The sequence below is a fragment of the Pleurodeles waltl genome, chromosome 10, assembly GCF_031143425.1.
Source record: "Pleurodeles waltl isolate 20211129_DDA chromosome 10, aPleWal1.hap1.20221129, whole genome shotgun sequence".
Classification (NCBI taxonomy): Eukaryota; Metazoa; Chordata; class Amphibia; order Caudata; family Salamandridae; genus Pleurodeles; species Pleurodeles waltl.
The window spans coordinates 340,736,825-340,759,879 of NC_090449.1; positions in this window are offsets into that span (position 1 = coordinate 340,736,825).

Sequence of the window (23,055 nt, forward strand, 5' to 3'; positions counted from 1 at the left end):
AAGTTACTTAAGTGCAGTGGTAAATGGCTGTGAAATAACGTGGACGTTATTTCACTCAGGCTGCAGTGGCAGGCCTGTGTAAGAATTGTCAGAGCTCCCTATGGGTGGCAAAAGAAATGCTGCAGCCCATAGGGATCTCCTGGAACCCCAATACCCTGGGTACCTCAGTACCATATACTAGGGAATTATAAGGGTGTTCCAGTATGCCAATGTGAATTGGTCACTAGCCTGTTAGTGACAATTTGGAAAGCAAAGAGAGAGTATAACCACTGAGGTTCTGGTTAGCAGAGCCTCAGTGAGACAGTTAGTCATCACACAGGGAACACATACAGGGCACACTTATGAGCACTGGGGCCCTGGCTGGCAGGGTCCCAGTGACACATACAACTAAAACAACATATATACAGTGAAATATGGGGGTAACATGCCAGGCAAGATGGTACTTTCCTACAATGCATTATGTTTTTTTCTTTAAAAAAACAGAGCTTCTTCAAGGACTAGCCCCACAACTTCCAATGTACTGTTTAAAGACATTTGTTGGCTTTGAGACAAAAATCTGCTGTTAAACCTCATAAGGAAATTACTAATTATCACTATTGAAGTTTGTTTTTTTGTTACAATAAATTATGAAACCAATACAAATATAAATTGTAAGAAGCAAGCAGTTTTTAATTTAATTATGTATATTTACTGAAAATGAGAATAGAAACATACAGGCCCATATTTATACTTTTTTAGCGCCGCATTTGCGCGCTTTTTGATGCAAAAACGGCCCAAACTTACAAAATACAATTGTATTCTGCAAGTTTGGCGCTGCTTTTGGGTCAAAAAATGACGCAAATGCGGCGCTAAAAAAAGTATAAATATGGACTACAGTGTACACACACTTACAAAGCAATGTGTAACCTAAATATCTATAAAACACAGTACAAACGAGTATCCAAGTGGTAATATGTAAGAGACTTGTAAAACAAAGATTAATCGCGATAACACAGGAAATGAGAAGGTAATTTAATACTTAGCATTCCCATGTGTTAGGAACTCTAGTTAATACTGGGAATAGTGCAGCCAAAAAAATGCACCTCTTCCAGGGTTCTGTGGTGGGCGACCTCACCTTAGTGACTGATATTAATCCACAGTAACTTTTACACTTTATTGCTTGTAATTTCTCTGACATGTGACTGCTGTTTCCAACTGTTCTCAGGCATCCAGGCATTTAGTTTCTCTAAAATGTTTCCTATCCCGCCGCAAGTTTCAAAAGTCAATGAAATACCTGAATAAAGCGATTCTTAATCTAGTGCTGGGAACGAAGCTCAATGTTGGATAATTAGTTTTCTCTATAAAAAAAAACAGCTATGGAAAAGCCAGCTTTTACCGTGATATCAGTAACGCCTACGTCAATTAAAAACGCTTCTCTATCGTAAATAAAAAATGAAAAAGAATACTTCTTTCTTTCAAAGCCCAGCTCACCAACAAGTTCACGAGTGACTCGTGGACAATGCACGAAGTCCAATGTTGTGAATTATGGGATATACTGCTCGTAGATTTCCCAACAACTGGCCTCCTCCTAAAAAAACGGAAGATGTAAAATTCAAGCGCTAGGCGTGTGCTGTGTCAGTGTCGCAGGGAGGCTGCACCGGGATGTGTAGGTGATGAGAAAGTGTGGCGCTCACGGCTGTCTGGGTTCAGGAGAGGACTGTCGTGAGTTGGGCCGCTGTAAGGAGTGATGGCGGCATGGGCGTCATGTAGTTGTCGCTAGGGGTCGCAGTGGCGATCCCTAGCTTGCCCTTTGCGACCTCTGACTCTGTCTTTGCGAGTGGCCTCAGAGGTCGCAGAATCAGAGCCAGGAGCACAGTAGCAGCTCGTCCTTATGTAGGACGGTTAGGGCTTCACTATGTTTTTTCTCACCGTTTTTATTACAGTAATACTAAATAATGAGACATTACAGTACAATGAGCTGGAATATGGCATTTCCTGACAACCAAGATAAGTAAAAAAAATGTATGTTGTGTGCGTGCTTGCAGGGGTGTGTGTTTATGTGAGAGTATGTGTGTAAATGTGTGTGTAAGAATGTGTGTGTGTGTGTGTGTGTGTGTGTGTGTGTGTGTAAAATTGAAGGTCAAAGTTCGTGTGATGTCACTTCCACTGCCCCTAGCGTTTGGGGAAATTGAGTTCATGGATGGTGGTGCTTGTGTTTGCTTGCTCGTGTCAGTTTCTGACATGCATGGAGAAGACAGAGTATTAGTATGAATATGTTAAAAAAACTTCAAGCTACCATAATATCATGGGAAAAATATTCAGGACCAAAATATTGAGACAGGACAAGCTTAATGCTTAGTATAGCTTACTATTCTTAAGACCATGTCAACATACCTTGAAGATATATATGCAGCAGCAGCCCATTCTTAAAGGCAAAGGGGACATGTCCTGCATCTTTTGGACATAAGGAGTGTCTGTCAGGCTGACCAAAGTTCAGCCTGACCGAAACTTTTTATTTTCAGGTCAGGCAACCAGGAGCTATACATGCGCTAATTGCTCTGGCTCTCGGCTGCCTGACCTGAACTTTGCTAGGTTGAGGATGTCACAGCCCATGTCGGAGCATGACCTCCTCCGCTCAACAAAGGTCTTCTAGACCCACCCCCTCATGATGAGGGGGCCGTCAGTGATAGCCTCGTACCTGGGCACTTCAGTTTTAACCCCTTTGGTGCTCAGGTGGGAACCGTTCCATCCTGAGCACCGGTGATCATGTGCTGAGGACAGAACCATTCCTTCCTAATCACATCACCACAAGATTTCATTTTTAGGTCTCTCCTAGGCATCGCATATGCTGTCTCATCGAGACGTGATATATTCAATCTATGGGATTTGGCACACTCATCTGTTTCCATTTGTTCTTTCATGTGTCTTTCAAATTGTGCTGGTTTTGTGTGGTGAATACTTTACATGTGTCTCGCCTTTTGGGGTGTTGGTCACGCCTATGGGTACTGCCCCTGTTACATATATTCTTTCGCTCTTGCCGATTTAGTATACTTTGGTTGGACAATTTTTTTGTTTGTTCTTGTGTTTTTGTGAAACTAACACGTTTAATCGGATGCTCTTAATTTGACGGTATTTGCAGTTCTGTTAACAGAAATGCGTTCCGAAGGTATTTTTCTATTTAATGTGTTATATGTTTTTGTTGTATTTTGTTATTTGCTTTGTTCCGTGTTTTTTTGTTTGACATTTGAATTAAAATGTGTCTAATTATACCATGGACGTATTAGCAGTTCGGTATTATTTGTTGTGTTTTGAGCACTGCATGTGATTTTAAAAAGTATATTTATTATTTATTTATTTTTACTGTAATGCGTTTAGTCAGATACCTTTAATCCGACCGGATTTCTACTTTTCGTAATACTTATGTGTTATGACTTTTTTTGGCAGCAGGGCTACAACTTTCAGGGGCAGAGCTAGTCCCGGGGATTCACATTTTTATCTCCCTGTCCATCCACTTACCCCCCCAATATACCAATTTTGGTGCTTGTTTAAATAGAGTCACCTGGAAACAGTGGGAAGTGATTTATTTTTGTTTTCTAAAGCAGATACTTAGCAGGTGTTATCAGAAAGCAATTTAATTAACAGGCGTTACACTGGCTTTAAAAATTGCTTTTTATTTATGTTCTTAGTGCCTCTTCTGTAATTCTATGCTGATGAGCGCTTGTAGTCCTTCTTTTATTTTGTGAATGTCCAGGTTTGGAGTTTTAAATGATGGTCCCCCTAGTGTTGTGTGCATTTTTTGCAAGCAGGCCTGTGTGTCGATAGTACTCCTTGTAGACTGAGCTCTTGGTTCTCTGGTAGCCACTTATAGACAGTGGCTGCTGACTTAAGTTTCTTCTGGAGATCAAACCCCCTTTTTCCAGAGTCACGGGTTTTGCAGTTAGTTTCTTGTTTATAAAGCAAGACCCTTTGCCCCCAAAATAGATGAATACACTTTCAGGGGATAAGGTGCGTATCTCTCCACTCACTTACGTCTCTGGCACTTGTGAGCGGGGAAGCACACCTGCGTACCTCCTCCTAAGCTGAGCAGCCACTAGAAGTTAATGCCTTTGTACCTATTGAATGCCAGGCAACACGAAAGGAAACCAAGGTACTGGTATTGGCATCAAATGCAACGACTGCTCCCAACAGCTGGTCCCCTGACGCAGTAGTGCAGAGATGCCTATACTTTTGAGTTGCACATTGTGACACAGGACAGCCGCTCCTTTTTGGGCACCTGTGGCTGCTGCCAAGTGTTGCTCTTTGTTTGGAATGTTCACTAGAGATTTTATAGTTGGATCCCAGCTGCTCCTCGGCCCCCTGTAGGAGTCAGTGACACAAACTGACCATAAGGGCTGTCTCTGGGCCCATTGGCACAAAGAAACATTTTTGGGAATAGTGTCTTGGGCATTGTGGTTTAAAGCTACAGTGTGCAGGACGTGTTCGGTTCGAAATCATTGTTTCTTGCTGCAACGGATCTAAAGTTATTAAAAAATGGGCGACTGTGTTCGCGCATAATGAAAGGCCCATCGCAAAGGTTGATTGGTCATCTTTCATTGCTTATTTCTGTATTTGGCTGTTTACCTGGTACTTATAAGGTGAAATGGTTGCCAAGGCAGTATTATCATGTGTAAAATTTTCAAAATAGTGAATTAATACTTTAAACCAAATGTGCCATAAAATTTGCCTTTTCTTTCAGCATAATGTAGTGCTCCCCTGCTCCATAATTTCAGTGGAGTCGATTATAGGCCTCGGTTCATAGAGGTTTTGGTGTGACATAATTTAGAAGTATTTCTGGCTTCTGAATTTGAGGAGTATGTCAGACATATCCCTCCTATCACCCATTAAATGCATCTTTGCCTTTTGACCTTGGGCAGTGCTCCACTGCCCTTTGGCTGGACGTAAGCTACACACTCACCACTGTCATTCCCACCTCTGTCGTTTATTCAGCAGATCTACTCCTACGACTGCTTGACATCCGTTCCAAATATGCCATTATTACATTTTCGTGAACTAATTTAACCTTATATTATGGGATGGACTCTGCTGTTCGTTTGGTGGCAGTAGCATGTGTTTTTCATTCCAGGAACCTGTCCCTCTGAGGCAGAAGGCGCACATGTAACAGGCAGTAATATATCTGCTCCGCGGAGCCCAGCGATCCAACGTGGCAATTAAAACAGCCAACAAGTAGACGGGTAACACTCTGATTCTGCTGGTTTACTTTGCTCGCCTTACCTTTCTCCTAACCACACCCTCTCTGTAACTTCTACAACTGACTGGCTCAAATTCTTAGCTAGTATCGCGGCCTTCTTACAATGGGACACTGTTAACAAACACAAGACACTTCGGCCCATATTTATACTTTTTGACGCAAAACTGCGCCGGTGCAGTTTTGCGTCAATAATATTACCGCCGGCTAATGCCATTTCTGTGCGCTGTGCAGGCGTAAAATTTATACTTTGACGCACGGTGGCGCAAACCACAGGTGTAAGTCATTTTTTTTACGCACACCGCAGCGTCAAGTCGTAAAGCAAAACGACGTTAACGCAGCGGAAATGACTGTGGGTCACTTAACGCACCGCAAACCGGATATGCAGCGTTTTTTGACGCAACAGCGTCAAAATTCCCCGCGAACACAGCCATTTCAGCAGAGGAGAGCCAAAATGGATCCCAGATGCCTGTACAGACCCCAGGAAGATGACTACAGACTAGGAACCAGTCAGGAGGACCCACACAAGACCAGGACAGTTTTAAGAAGAAAAGAAAGTGTCGCTTCAGTGCAGAGGAACAGGAAATTCTGGTTAAAGAGGTGGCAGAAGACCAGCACCAACTGTTTGTCACCTCAAAGTTGCCAATCAGTAGGAGAGAGGCAATATGGCAACAAATTGTTGACAAGATTAACAGTGTGGCAGAAGTACGCAGAACAGTCATCGAGTGCAAGAAACGGTGGCATGACTGCAAGCGCAGGACAAAGGAAAAGATGGCCAGGAACAGGAAGGCAGCACTGCAGACTGGAGGTGGGAGTCAACGTCAACGTCAAACTGACATCCCGGCACACATCAGCCACTTTACCCCCTACATTAACTAGGGCCCAATTAACAACCTCTAGTCATACCGACAACTGGAATGTAACAGTGACAACAGTTGCCACTACCAACTCCGCTCTGTGTGCAGCTCAAGTAGCCAATGGCATTAACGTCCCCATGGATCATACACACCTAAATTAGAGGGTTGAGGATGACAACTTCAACAATCCCCTGAGACAAGACAAATGTTCCAGTCCTGTCAATTGTGAATGCCCATAGTTGCCGCAAACATCAGCCAATGTCATTAACATTAGGAGCTACACAGCACTAAGGACACACCCATGCTGCATATGTCAGGGTCCATCCGTTGCCTGGGTCACAATGCAACATCCCAAATGTCATACTGCTCAGACAACAGCATTGAGAGGGAGGACACATGTAACTGGTCACTGACATACACCTGCACAGTCAGAGGAGGAAATAGGACACTGCTACGACTATCAGGGCAATCCAGTGCACCACACATTCCCCAACATCAGCTGTACACATTACCAATGCTAACATCCACATTGTGCCATAACAATGCTATGCCTAGGATACGCTACATTTCAACTACATATAAGTGGATGTGAAAGATCAGAGACTGGGGCAGGTCCACATTGTTAAGTATGCTGCTAGTGCCATCAGAACACCCACAACCAGTGAAAGGTCTCACCATGAGAATGGATGTAGACGGAGGCTTGAGTAGGACAAGAAGGTGGCAATTCATTATTTGGCCTAAAACAACACTAGAGAGGATGATGCTGACAAGTCTAATAATTTAATACAATACATGTGACATGCAGGTGGGCCATAGGCCTGGGAGAATGTCCATCTGAAAGACTGGAGCAATGAACAGGAAAAAAGATCACAATGTGAATTCATCACAAGGCAGGCATGTCACATCACAAATGCCACAACACAGACATACTAATTGTACCCTATTTCATTTCAGAGGTCGATGGATCTCCTGCGGATATGTCTGTCCAGGAATACCCTGATGACATGGATGACGAGCTGACAAACATCCCCCAGCAGACCATCCAAGATGTCCTTGGAACCCTCCAGACCCCACCTTCAGTCACAAGGAGGAGCACAGAAAAAGCAGCCATCGCAGAGGATCCACCCACCACCCCAGTTGTAAGACCTGCCAGCTCCAATACAGCTGAGGACTCAGACGACACAGGCACCAGCTTTGAGAGAACTGTAGTTGGAGTACAGCGGTAGCTGCCCAATGAGGTGTGGGTGGGGATGCAAACTATGGCAGCCAGCCTCGAGGGGGTGCATTCGTGCATGATGTCAACTGAAGAACAGGCAGCAGCAATGCAAGGGCGAACAACTATCTTGCAGGAAGTAGAAAAAAGGCTGAAGGAAATCAGCACAGCTGTAATACAGTTGACCCAACACCTACAACAGCAATCCTGTCAACGCGTGCACGAATGCAACATTGAACCCCTCAGGGCCGACCTGGCTGCCTACCATCATGATGTGGCTGCTATTCTTAAGAATCAGCAGATCCTCCTTGCAGCAGTACTGCCCTTAAGACCTTCACAGGTAGCAGCGACCGGGATGTCTGACTCCACGTCTTCTAACACTGAGGTGTGTGTTGCCCCTTCACAACCACCACCACCAAGAACAGAGGAGGCAACACACACATCAGAAGAAGAAGACATGGAACAGATCACCTTCACACGGAAAAGTACCCGGAAGCACTAGTCCCTGCCACATGGCCAACTATTACCAAGGTCCAGCGCTTTGTAACATGCCAGTCTTACAACAACTGTACTCAATGACTGTTCTGCAAACCACTGTTAATCTTGTCATCCTGCCCAGTGATTGTCTCTCACTTACTCATTGGCAAATCCTGTCCCTCTGCACTGTCTGACACATCACCCCAGCATGTCAAAAGCATTTTCCTTTACCACTTGTGTAGGATCTCAATGGAAGATGTCACTATAATGGACTCACAATCATGGACAATGTACATATAGCACTACAGCACTTTTCAATAAATAGCACTTACACAACAAATTTGTCTCTGTGTAATGTGACACATCAACTGTGCAGTAGATAACTGAAATGTGCCTCCTGTCAAATTACGTAGCTTGTCAATACAACTGTCCTGAAATTATATAGTCAGATGACTTTGCACAGTGGCCAGGATTGCGTCATACTCTGGCCTTCCTGAGGGTAATATCTGATGAAAAGAGAAACCATACACCATAATGTTGTGTTGGACACAATAATGCTTCCTCAAGGGATATCTAAGTCGTCAAATAGTGGCATCAAAATGTTGTCACCATGCAATACTAACACATATAACAGTGCCCACAAATCTAAGCAAACACTCCAAAAACTGCATGAATGAAGGTGTCTGAGTTTCCATCCAAATAAGTAATCATGCTGAACAGTGTCACAAATGATGTCTGTGAGTCATGAACACGATACTACAAGAGTGCTTACGACCACTCACCTTATAAGGGTGTCCTTGAACATCACACTGCAGTCAGACCTAAAACAGTTCCCCCAATACCAAATCTGGAAGCAGTTTGTGCCTTTGAAAACATACTTATTGACAAAAACACGTTGGGATCCATATTAACTGTGATTGGTGGTTGCAATGAATGGTGGAATCTTTGCAAGGTAGCTCTGGGGTAGCTGCCAATCTTACAGCTCAGTTGGGATTTGTTGTTAGCATAGGACACAAATGTAATAGAACAAAATTCATGTACACTTATGCCAAGGCCCTGATCAACAAGCATTTAACACATACTGTAAAGGGTTCACTATATATTTATTAAACGGTAATAACAGAAGAGGAAACTCAGGGAAAAGTCTTACCTACCCTAATCTACCCTAACTACTCATTACCCACAACTGTCCCTAATACCTACCCTAATCTACCCTAACTATTCATTACCCACAACTGTCCCTAACTAACCTAAGCTAAACTTACTTATCACATGTAACAAAACGTTCTAAACATCACCTTCCACCCCCCTTATGAGACGGGACACATGGAGGACAACAGATACTAACCTAAACACATACTCTACTACCCTAAACAAATATATATTTTTTTGTATTTTTTGTTATTTTTATTTAAAAAATAAAAATAAAAAAAATTGTGTAAACGCACAAGAACCCCAACATAGCCCCCCACCCACCCAACCACACACTCAAAAAGAAAAAATATAAATAATCAGGACCCCCCACCCACTAACACTAACTAAACTAACAGCCTATACTAACCTAACACTAAGCCCCCTAAGCCCACTAAGTATAAGAACAAGGAAAGAGGAGGGAGGGGAGGGAATCATGTCCATTTTTAAAAGTCTAGAGGTTGGCCCTCCGGAGGGTCCGCTTTATGGACCGCACACGCCTGTTCATATGGCGAACATCCCGCTGCAGGTGACTAATTTTCCGGAGGACACGGTCCATGTTTCTTTCCATTGCCTGAAAAGCTGCAGGGTCAACTGTAGCAGCTGGGGCAGTCTGGGTACCAGCTGAGGATGTGTGTGGGCGTGTAGAGTCTATGCCTGTGGGCTGCCCTGAAGGCGTTCCACTGCTAGGGCCTGGAGCAACTGCAGACATTGGGACAACAGTCCCAGCTGTGGGTGGTGCCACCTGGGTGGAAGTGGTGGTTGTGCTGGTGGTGGGCAAAGTAGGGCCACCCTGTGGGAAAGCCCTCCATGCTCCAAAGGCCCGTTCGTTCCGGTATCTTTGGGCCATCCGTCTGAACCCCAACTCTACCAGCAGGATATGCTGATACCTCATTGCCCGCCTCTGGAACTCACGGACCTGGATGGGTGTCATGTTCGCAGCTGTGAAGACAAAGACAAACAATTTACATTAGGAACTGCATTGTGTGAAATGGCACAAGAAGTAAATCAGACAGTACATCTACTGTACTTGTAACAGCTCATATCATCATATAGATCATTGAATGTCCCTGTGGAAGTACATGGCAGGGCAGCCTACAAAGGTCATATCACACATAGCACATCCAAACCCTACAAGATGGATAACAACTGGCATTAATTTGGCATCAGAGTTCTGCCATTTGTCAGCTAACAATCATGCTGCACATCCTCCGCCAATGCCAGGGCTACAAATGTCAGTGTACGGGATGGAAATCTAAAGCCACATGATCTGCAAGTTGTAAATGGACTTGCTAGTATAGTACTCATCTGCTATACCTGAGTGTGTATACTAGATTCTGACCAAACATTCACTGATTTACATGTCTGTGTAACATACTGGTAGCATCAGTCCTAGGTACACTATTCACAAACCCATGCCTGTGTTTGAGGGTGGGGGGGTGGAGAAACAACTAACAATTCCAAACAACATGGACACCCACGAGTCTATAGAAAGCTGGACATGTGTTTGGCTCTACACACACACCACAGGTAAGGTCTATCAACATATAGGAGACAGCAAACCCTTGACCAATCCTAGCGCCACACATGTCAGGAAATACAGACCTTTGTCCACATCATATACTTCCAGTAAGGCATGACTTACAACAGACACAGAGTTGCAAGAACAGCCATGATCATGATTTGCATGCACACCTAGGCCATTGCACTCAAGTGCCACATACTTGTAGCACTACATGTGGAGCTACATGCTGCTAGGAAGTTCAACCTACATTTTAATAAGTGCTTTGGTGAATAGGGAAGCAGAAGTCTGTGGGTAAGCATTTTGCAGTCCCAATCTGGGAGAATGTGGGTCTGACAGCCAGACTAAATCTGCGAAGAGTTCCAGTGCGACTCTTGTTGATACAAGTGTTATCCACATGACTCACCCCAGTTCTCATTGCGGGACCTACAGGAATGACCTACAATCCCTAGATAATACAATAGGATAAGCATTGGCCACTCAAAAATGGTGAGAAAATGTAATGCCACTCATGGAACAAGACAAATGATGGTCCAGCGCTTCATACCTTGCTATCTGTTCAACACACAGGGGTCCATCACACATCACCAGCAAACACAACACATAACAGTAATATCAGCACTTGCTGCCTCAGCAATGAAGCCACCTCTCCCACAGTGTAGGGTGCTGGTCCACCTGTAAGGCATGGAAGGAAGAAATGTGCTCAAAATCTGTGCACTGACCAACCATTCCAAAGACAAAAACTATGTGTAAGATGATATAAGTAATTAAAGCCATTCAGACATGATGATACTGCATCCGATATAGCACGGCTAACATGTACATAGCATGAGTCTCCTGTGACAATTACACACATATCTGCACACATGCAGTGGCCCTAACTATCATGTGGTGGCAAACATGCTCCTTCATTAGTGAGCAGAAATAATAATGGAGTGTAATCGTCTCATCATGTGCATCCAAGAGAGACCTCCAAAGCCTGGTTACTTGATGACTGCATTACCAGTCAAAAAGCCTATGAAGCCATGACACATTTATGACACATAGGTACAATGTACAGAGGGGCAGGGACTTTTGTAAGCCCTCATGTTGTTACAGTTTCTTCATTTGATGTGGCCCAGCAATGGTGATTTGCACCAAACATAGAGATATGAACCCATGTGCATACTTTTGGACTGCCATCCCTAATTGGAATGTGGCACTAAAAACTCCAAATACCAGTGTAAGATGTTAGCTGAGGGCACCTTACACCTTTTCCCAATGTTTTCAAATCCAGATCTGACATGTATCCAAAATGATGAAGGACCACAATAATCCCTAACATTCATAGAACTTCCAAAAACGCTTTCCTTACACACTAACCAGACACACATGAGACATATGCCTGGGCCACATTGCTATCATCAATTGACGTGAAGCCAGCACTCATTTTCTGCCTCATGTTGTGTTTCTAAAGTCAATCTAGCTATTGCATCAACAAAGTTTGCCAATATTTTAGTAAATCTATACTTCACTGGCAAATGTGATCTATATAGGCATGATTGGCTCCTATTTTGTGTTGCTGTCTGACACAGAGGCGGCACCAAATTACATTAAGCAAAAGTATTCTCTAAGTTTGCAGAGCACGTGCTTCCTGACAGCTAGCAATTGTAGTCCTTCACATAGTCCATCAATGACCCTGTATGTTACCGCAGCATTCCACACAGTCAGCAGCTTAGCTGGCAGATATTGTACAAATCATCTGATGTCACTACAGAGCTTTTAATTGTGCAGATGTACATGATTTGTACTCACCAACAGGGCCACCAATCACTATTCCCAGGTGGCCCAGCAGATCTTGCTCCCTGGTGATGATGTCAGCCCAGCGGTGCTTCAGCTGGTGGTCATTCCTCTGGCTCCCATACACGCGCTGCAAGTGATGCAGCACCTTTCCCCACCGGATTTGTCGCGCCTCAGTGTGATACCCCTGTATCACCCTGCCCCCTGCCTCGATCATCAGTGGGAGGAAATGGCACACCAGCCATATAAACCCCCCAAGCTCCTCCTCACCCATCCTGCCAAGACGTGGCCTACTCAACATCTCAGCACCGAAAAGGGGAATAAGGGATAAAGAAGAAGAAAGGAGAAAAGGGGGAAAGTAGAAGTACAAAAAATAAGTAAACTTAACAACTAAAGGAGCCCAACTACCCCCAAACTAGCACTACCCACAACAGACTCCCACAAACAACAAATGCAATACTATACCGGACAATTGTAAACAAAACACACTCAGACAGTATACAACAACAATATTTATTTCACAAAGTAACAAGTAATGTAGCACACAGGACACAAAAGCACAAAATCACTGGACAACACTCTGAACACAGCCACACAGTCTAGAAGAATCACAGACTGCACAGTGAAAGTGAAAGTATACCCACTGTACATAATCTGTAAACAGGATATCCTATTGCACCACTTCCTGCATAAAATGTCTGCTGCTTTTATCATTATGCGTCATATTTTTTCACGCAGAGAGATTGTGCGTCATATTTTTCGACGCACAGGAGTGAAAATTAGGCCGCATCCAAATATTTACAATTATTTGGATGCGCCCTAATTTTCACTCCTGTACGTCGAAAAATATGATGCACAATCTGTATGCGTGCAAAAATATGACGCATAACGATAAAAACGTCAAAATTTCAGGGCATGAACTGATTTTCAGTATGTTTTCCATTTTAATGTAATGTTACATTTGGGACCCAACGGAGATAGGCTGATTGCTCCCACTTTGGTGTTGATGGTGTATGTTCACATGTGAGACATCATACTGCAGCGGACCATGACCAGCTACTTCCTTAAAAGAATTTTGACACTTGGCTGATGCACTAGATGGCCATTTGTGTGGCCTACATATATATATTGCACAATTTGGGCATGTTTGGCATCAGGAGAGGACAGCAAGGTGACACACATGAGTACAATACCTCAATGCCTATGGGTCAATGTGTGTGCAGTGGCTACTAATGTATTAATCGACCCAGTGTGTGTGCATCACAAGATGCATTATTGCAAATATGCTTGTATGAATGTGAAGTCAATGTGTCCAAACCTTAGATGCAAGTCATTGTGGAAATGAGAGAGGACATGTGCTAATCATACATGTAGCAACATCTGTTGTGTGCACTTCCAAGATTTTGGGTAACGTAGACACCACAAATGACAAAGCATGCACCAGATAGATGGCAGACGCTTGTTCATGTCAATGGTCCACAAGTTGCCCATCCCATGTCCTAGATTTTTGGTAACTGCTTCCTAGGCACTTGTTGGTGAACCCACAGTGAGTCAGGCACATGCATAGACGAAGTGGGTACCATGTCATTGGCCCAGACAGCCAAAGGTGAACCACAAATGTAATATGACGCCACAGTTGTGGTCATATGACGGAGCCACAACTCTCCAGTGGCTGTGGTGGACCAGCAGACGAGGCAGCACGTGTCCACATTTTTCCAGTGATCAATTGCACAGAGGTGTCTTGTTCATGTGTGTGGTCCAATGTTGATCCTGTATATTTTTAGGGGTGTATGTTGTCACAGTTACATCCAGGTCTCATCATGAGTCAGTGGCAGCTATTCCTGTATCTACTGAGTATCCTTCTGAGATCAATGTGAGTAAAGTCGATGAGGACATGAGAACCTACATGGGGATGGTCCCACCCTGTCACTGAAGACGTGTTATGAGACTGGCAACAGGGCAACCTTGGTGTGCTGAGTGAGATAATGTCTTGGGTGTCATGTTCCGGCAGGTGTCATTACAACATTTGTACACAGGTTGGCCTCTAAAATTCCCACTGCATCTGGGAACATCATAGCCTCTGCGTTCTCGAAGCTATTAACCACGCACGGCCCCTCAATATGTTGTGAGCAATGTGATTCAGCATGTGAACTGTCAGGGTCCTAACATGTGAGGACTTTTCATGGACATTATCAGAGGTAGCTGGTTCTGCTGGAGGCACCATATCCAATCCCTGCATACGGCCCTGGTACACTGTCAAACTTTGTTGTTCATGCACACATGAGACCCAGACAAGGGAAGGGCCATGATTTTGGTATTCAAAGACAATTTAACAAATATTGTACAATTAAAAGGCAGATGATGCTATACAATGTATTTGGGTATGCATTGATGAAGCACATGACAAAATACCCTCTGAGGAATGTGAGGTTTGGTAAAGCAAGTGTGGTACATATGTAGCCACAAGGAATCTTTAGGGTAACGCACAGACAGGTGCCAGTCAGGCTGACAGGATGCAGGGTAAATCTGGATCCAGCAATTTCACAAGTTACATAATCATTGGTCTGACTAAGACTGGTCGGAGGAAGAACAAGACAGTTGACATGGAAAACTGTGTATGTCCTGTGTTTTTGAAGTTGACACATGAACCCAAGGGCTGTGTTACACTGCTTAATTACTAGCAATGCATAACAGTGTATTTGACAAAATGGCAACTTCTATGCTGTTCCAGGCATCAGCAGGGGCAGTGCATGTTCAGATGGGTGGTGTGCATGGAGGTGATCACAGGTGTGTGCTGCATCTGTTTCTCACAAGTCCTGTATGTGAGTATTGAATTCAAAGGGCCAACAGTACCTTTCACATTGGAAGCAATCTACAGGTGCTAACAGGGCTTAATAATTACAAGCCAGTGTATTAATTGACCTGACGTCCATGCAGTCAGATGTATATGACAATGACATAACATAGGAAAGGGTGTAGCACACAGGATTACTATTGTTTGTCTGTGTGTGTAGAGGAGGGAATATCTTACTATATTACTATTCCAGGGACCTCTTCAGACAGGTGGGTTGTGACCAGGAGCATGGGTGTGTCAGGAGTTAGGAAATGGGCTGACATGTACATGGAATGTCATGTGCGCAATGCTTGTTATATGTGTGGCACTTGTGCTGTCTATGTTCTGCTTATATGTAACTCTAGTCACAGGTAGTCCTTGCAAAGATTCAATGCAGTTGGACTTACTGCTGTTAAGGGTCTGGTCATACATTCCTGTTACCAATGCAATAGCACATCAACTGCCTCATGTATGAGGCTTGTTTTCCCCTTATTGAGTGGTGGTATCTTAGTTGTGTGCCATATGCTGCGATGAACCATGTTTCCAACATGTATGTGTGAACTTTGTGTGGTCCTCTGCTATTGCCCTTCAAAGGTGAAATGTACAGGATATATGTCATTTACAGTGTTTGTGTATGTGACTGTTGTATGATACGTATCACAATTGCTCTGGGATTTTCTGTGTCCTGATCGGTATATCAGCTATGCTCCATGAGGCTACACTCTTATTCTGATAGTTAGAGATAAAGGTGAGCAAAAATGATTAGCCGGACCATGATATGGTGATTATTATCAGTGTTTATTTACATTAATTAATACAGTGGTGATGGTGATTATTTTAAAAAGAAATTGTTCACAATATGTTGGCGCCTACGCAATCCAGCAGCCGTGTTTTGTTGTTCCCCCTCATGTTGCAGGCCACCATCCTCCTCTTCCTCCTCTTCAGGCATGTGTGGCTGTGTTCCAAGAGGGGAATGTTCCTTCTTATGCAAATGTTGTGCAGGATGGCACATGTTAGAATGATCTTACAGACCATTTCAGGGGAATATAGGAGGCTACCACCAGTGATGTCGAGGCACCTGAATCTCGACTTGAGGATGCCGAAGGTCCTCTCGACTATGCTGCGTGTCCTCCTATGTGCGTCATTGTAGGCATGCTCTGCTGCAATGCTTGGGTTGCCAAATGCTTTCATTATCCATGGCTGGATCCCATACCCCTGATCAGCTGAAAGAGAAAATGATTGGGATCATGTTGATGTAGCTTGCCCCATTAATATCACCTTGCATGGCAGTAGTTGTCTTGTGTTGTCTGTGACTCTTTTGTGTTATTGTGCTGCTTCATAGTCTTCTAGGATGTACCATCTGCATTGTGTTGTTTCCTTGGCTGAATGGGTGTTTGCCTGCTGACCGGTTGTCAGCAGTATGTTTTGGGATTTGCAGTACAGTGTGCACTCTGGGGGTGAGATGATAGTTCCATACACAGATTCATTTTGATAGTGTTGTTAACACATTCACATCTATGTACCCTGGACATCCCATACCTTTAGACTTATGCAATGGATTAATTTAACCATAATTGAGACGCTTACATTTTGATAGGTGACAATTACGCAAACCACTCCAAATGTTGTGATCATTGACGTCTTAACATTAGACTGTACACTCATTTCAGATGTGTGACAGGTTCAATGCTGACCTATGAAACATGGCTAGCGATGTCACGACCTCAGTGTGTTCCTGTCGACATGTTGCTGTTGTGGTGTATGTGTTGTGTGTCCTAGAGGGTTGCTGTGCTGTGTGTATATACCTGGGTTTCTGTACTTACCAACAAGTAGTCCATTGCCATACCGTCCATCCTGGAAGTGTTGATTGATGGTAGAGTGACGGAAGATGAATGAGTCATGGACACTCCCAGGATATTTTCCCATGATGTTGGTGATCAATCCTTGGTGATCGACAATGACCTGCACATTGATGGAATGTGTGTGCTTCCTGTTGAGGTAGAGATGTTCAGTTGCAGCAGGTGGCACAAGGCGTACATGTGTGCAGTTGATTGCGCCAAGGACGTGTGGGAAGCTACTAATGAGGTAAAACCCCTGTTTTGTTTCCTGCTGCTTCTGGAGTGTGTTAGGGAAGCAGATGTGGCGGGGTGTGAGTCCAATGATGGCATCCAGTACTTTGGGCAAAAAGGCAGAGAATGATGGCTGTGATATTCCGGCAACCAGGGCACCAGTTGTTTGAAAAGAGCCACTTGCCAGCATGTGAAGTACGGCAAGCAGCTTGGTTTCTGTTGGGATGGTGCGGGGTGTCAGCAAGGTGGCTGCCAACTGTGACTCTATGTTGCGCAGCAGCTGCTGAATGGCTTGCCAGTTCAACCTGTACCTCTGGATGATGTCATGTTCCCTGAGACCATGAAGGGTTGTTCTGGTGCGGAATATCCTCTCCTGCCTTCTGCGCTGCCTTTGGGGTCCCTGCTGGTGTTGTGCTAGCTGCTGTTGTTGTTGCTGGGCTCTGCGTCTGCGTGCACGCTGGATGAGAAGCACCTCCATGTCTCCCTTTTGCTGCTCTGCTGCTCTACTGTTGCTTATGTGTGTTCTGATTGGATACAGGTGTGTTTGCCCCATTTTAACGCCTGCCCTGACCCAGGCGTGAATTTTTGACGCAAATCGGGCTGTGCGTCATTTTCCGCCTCCGCCTCCCAGCCGTGTGGCATTTTTGCCCGAAAGCATAAATACGACGCACGGCCGTTTAAGTCATTTTTTGAACGGGAACGCCTACCTTGCATATGATTAACGTAAGGCGGGTTGCCGCATCCAAAAAATGTCGCACGTGGCGGGATTTTGACGTTCACGTGCTCGGGCGTCAAAGTTTAAATATGGGGCAAGGTTTGCGCTGAATGTGCGTCAAAATTTTTAAAGCACATTCGCCGCAGACAGTGTATAAATATGCCCCTTCATTTTAAAGAACCGGCACAGATTGTGGGGCGGGTGTATTGAGTCAGGGACAAGGCTTTCAACAGGCCAAGCGCCTCATTGAAAAGTCTCACTTAGGCCCATATTTATACTTTTTTAGCGCCGTATTTGCGTAATTTATTTACGCAAAAGCAGTGCAAACCTGCAAAATACAATTGCATTTTGTACGTTTGTGCCGTTTTTGCATCAAAAAGCGGCGCAAATGTGGTGCTAAAATAGTATAAATATGGGCCTTAGTCCTTTGTTTAGCCGTTCATATTTTTCTTTAAATATCAGTGCATGCTTGAAATTTCTTAAGTACGTTACACTATAACAATATAGGTAACTAGGAGTTAAGGCATCTGCAGCAGGAATCAACCTAGAGGGCATAGGTTCACGTATTCCCATGTAAGGTGTGAGCTTTTCAGCAAGCCCATTTATTTTGTTGGCTCGTGCATTTTGTCTATTAAAAATGAGGACTACAAATCATGAGAATAAAAAAGGCTTGGTATAGCATCAGCCGGATAGAAAAAAAATGCAGTCATGTGTTCATACATAAGTACACATACACTCCATGACCCGAAGGTGTCCCCATCTTGGTGACGTGCACATGCATGCATGCATGCACGCAAGGCATGACACTGGGCTCCTTTTTAGGTCAAGTGTACAAGTGCTTTCTGACCTGTTGTTATCTATCTGTGGGCTTTTAACTTCGCCCCTCTCATGCCCATCACTTTCACTTGTTCAAAGGCTTGCCTTGTTGCGTTAGGGCTCAGTTGCTGCTGAGGTGAGGCTCCGCTTATGCTAAGGTGAGACTGCGCTGGTGCACTGATGTATAGGTGGTGCAGTGCTGATACAGAGATGGTGCTGTTACAGTCTAATGCCAAAAGTTTATTTCTGGAAAAGTTTTTATTGGGTTTATATGATAATTGTATATTTTTTAATAATCTCTCCTTATTGCAACTATGGCCATGATTCAGGCCAACTTAACATCCATATTACACTATTACTGTTTAAACATTCTTGATATGTTTGGTTGACCCTTCTAGTTTATTTCTCTTATTACTCCTCTGTGGCTGTTTTTGTGTCTTTTTTGGGGGGACTTGTGTTAGTCACCCTGCAACTCTGATGGTGGGGTGGTGAAGGTGGAGTTAAATTAGGATGCTAAATGGCAACATTTTCATTTTTTGCTGCAGATAGAGGAAGAAGGTAAACAGAAGTGCTTTAGGTATATGCAGGGCCACTGTAATTATGTGGCAAGAAAAGACTAAATTATGAGGCAGGTTGACCAATTTATGTGTCAAGAAAAGTTCAGGTATGCATTTACAACGCCAATAGTTTTAACTCAAGCAAATGCGAGACCTATTGCAGTGCAAATGCTTGTTTGTTTTTTCGTCTCATTGCCTTTCCCAACCGCCCGAGGTATAATTTTTCTTTCACTACAATGACAATCAGCAGGCAAGACGTGGACGTCATTACAGTGAAAGTGAAATGAGCCGATAGGCGATAAGAGAATGCTTTGTTGCTCACGGGGCTATATCAGCCCCCGAGCACCAAAGTACATGGGAAAGGTATTATTGGAAAGGGGAGAATCTCCCCTTTCCTGATTGGGGATGCCCAAGGAGGGTGATCCCCAAGCAGGGATACACTTCACTAGATACCAGGGATTTATTTTCTGGAAGGGAGCAGACCCTATAATGGGAGCATTAAATTAGCCATTTTCGGCTCCCCAGAGACAGATTGGCCTTATCTTTAGGCCAATCAGTCCCCAGGGTCACAGAATACCACTAGACACCAGGGATATAATCAGATATGTATGTTGGGTGGTGGCCCCTTGGGCAAGGGACACTCCCCATTATGGGGGCATTATTTAGATTATTTAAGTCAATCTGCCCCCCGGGGGCGGGGGGAGAAAACAACTATGCACCATGGATGACTTCTTTTTTCTAATTTGTTGGGGGGGTCGGGCTACCCAGCATGGGCATGGCCATGCCCTCCACAAAAAAAGGGAAACAGCCCTTCTGCCCCTTCGGGGGGTGTGCAGATGGGTCAATTACCCCACCTGCCCCTCCCCCACGGGGGCAGAAAGCCCATTAGACACCAGAGATTACATTTTTTCTATTTGTAGGGGTTGGGATGCCCAGCATGGGCAGGGCCAAGCCCCCACCCCCAAAAAATACAAACAGTCTTTTTGCACCCCTGGGGAGGCAGATGGGGGTAATTACCCCCATCTGCCGCCCCTGGGGCAGGAAGTCCAGGAGACACCAGGAATTACTTTTTTGTATGGGTGGGCTCCCCAGAGTAAGCATGGCCATGCTCCCATCCCCACATAAAAAAGGCAAACAGTCTTTCTGCCCATCCTGGGGGGGCACACTGAGGCAATTGCCCCCATGTGCACCTCCCGAGGGCACTAAGCCCACTAGACACCAGGGATTACTTGTTTTTTTATTGGTATCGGTGGGGGCTGCCAAGCATGGGCATGACCATGCACCCACTGCCCCTCAAAAAATTAAAATAGTCTCTCTGCCACCAGGGAAGCAGATGTGGACAATTATCCCCATATCCACCCCCCACCCCAACCCCAGGGGGGGTGGCAGAAAGCCCAGTAGACACCGGGTATTGCTTTTTTTTATTTGTATAGGTGGGGGTTGCCCAGCATGGGCGTGGTCATGCCCCCATTCCCCCCAAAAAAAGGGAAACAGTCTTTCTGCCACCCCACAGGGGGAGAGGATGGGGACAATTACCCCAATCCCCCCAAGGGGGGCAAAAAGTCCGCTAGATACCATGGATTACTTTTTTGTTTGTGTATCAGTGGTGGCTGGTCAGCATGAGCATGGCCAAGCCCCCCCCCCCCCCAAAAAAAAGGGAAAAAGTATTTCTGCACCCTACAGGGGCGCAGAAAGTCCACTAGACACCTGGGGTCCTATTTTTTTTATTGTAGGGGAGGGGCTGCCCAGAATGGGCACGGCTATGCCCCCACCCCCTTTAAAAATGGGGAACCACACTTTCTGGTCCCCTGCGGACTCAATAATTTTATCCCATTGGCAAGCAAGAGGATATTTGATTTTTCTGGCTGTTGTTTTTACAAATTAGACCCTGAGAGTTTGGCTATCTCCCAGTATCATCTCACTTGCAGTGGTGAACAGCTGCACTTTTTGGGCTTGGGTAGGCTGCCACCTGGAAAAACCCTACCAAACCCAGAGAGTTTTGAAAACTAGACATCTGGGGGAGTCCAGGGTGGTGCGCTTCACATCGATCAAACAACATTTCTTACCCTCAATGCTCCACAACCCTCAAATGTTGAATTAAAACACACCTTTTTCTCATGTTTCTGTGTTAAAAACATCCAGAATCTGCAGTAATACACAAAATTCATACCACTCAGCATTGCCAGCGTCAGGAACGGATCCAACCAATGTCAATGGGAGTCCCCATGCAAGGGCTTCCATTGACCTTGGTTTGCTCCGTACCTGTTGCGGCACTAGGCCCAGCCACACAAGCGGCACAGCATTTTTGTCGGCACAAGTGGGGGTAATGCTGGGTGGTAGGAATTTTGTGGATTCCTGCCCATTCCAGAAGTTTCCATCACAGATATGTAAGAAAATGTGTGATTTCAGGCAAAGTTTGAGATTTGCGGGACACTGTGTGCCAAGGAAGTCACTCCTCCCTGGATTCCCCTAGGTGCCTAGGTTTCTGAAATGTACAGGTTTTCTGCGTTTTCCTAGGTGCCAGCTCAGATAGGACCCAAAAATCACAGCTATCCACTTTGCAAAACACAGATCAGTTTTGCATAGAAAAATTTGATGTATCCATGTTGCTTTTTGGGTCGTTTTCTGTCACGGGCACTAGGCCTACCCACACAAGTGAGGTATAATTTTCATCAGAAGACTTAGGAAAATGATGGGTGGAAGGAAGTTTGTGGCTCTGTGCAGATTTCAGAACTTTCCATCACAGAAATGTAAGAAAAATGTGTTTTTAGTCAAAGTTTGAGGTTTGCTAGGGATTCTGGGTAAAACAACCAGATGAGAGCAATGCAAGTCACACCATCCTGGATTCACCCAGGTGTCTAGTTTTAAAAAATGTATAGGTTGCTCAGTTTCCCTATGTGCCAGCTTAGGTAGGGCCCTAAAACCACAGCTACCCGCTTAGCAAAAAATGGGTCAGTTTTGCGTAGAAAAATGTGATGTATCCATGTTGCATTTTGGGCAGTTTCCTGTTGCAGGCACTAGGCCTACCCACACAAGTGAGGTACCATTTTCATCAAAAGACTTAGGAGAATGCTGAGTGGAAAGAAGTTTGTGGCTCTGTGAAGATTTCAGAACTTTCCATCACAGAAATGTGAAGAAATGAGTTTTTAAGTCAAAGTTTTAAGGTCTGCAAGGGGTTTCTGGGTAAAGCAACCTGGTGAGAGCCACACAAGTCACCCCATCCTGGATTGCCATAAGTGTCTAGTTTTCAAAATGCACAGGTGTGCTAGTTTCAAGTTTAAGTTTATTGACACGGTTCATTAAAACCATTGCAATTCCGACAAACATAATAATATAAATACTTTGCCTACTCATTATATTAATAGAGACCCATGATTAAAAGCTTGTTTGAAACTAAAACATATTATGGTAAAGAGTTGTGCGTAGATAAAATGTTCTCCACTGATTCCAACCTTAGTCTTGAACTTAACTTTAGGACTTTCTTGCTCCCTTACGAACACTATAATTGTGAATGAATGAAGCTCAAGGAGAATCCTAAGTTGTACCTAAGGCTGATTTCTGGCTGGAACTAACCTTTTGGAGCTTTACTAATCATAAAATGATAGCCCATGCATACTGGGCTTCGACTTTATTTACAAATTCTTTCTGGGCCTGTACCATAAATTTGGACAGGTGTGCTAGATTTCCCTAGGTGTCGGCTGAGGTAGGGCCCAAAGCCCACAGCTACCCACTTTGCAAACAATGAGTCAGTTTTGTGGAGAAAATTTTGATGTATCCATGCTGGGTTTTGGGACATTTCCTG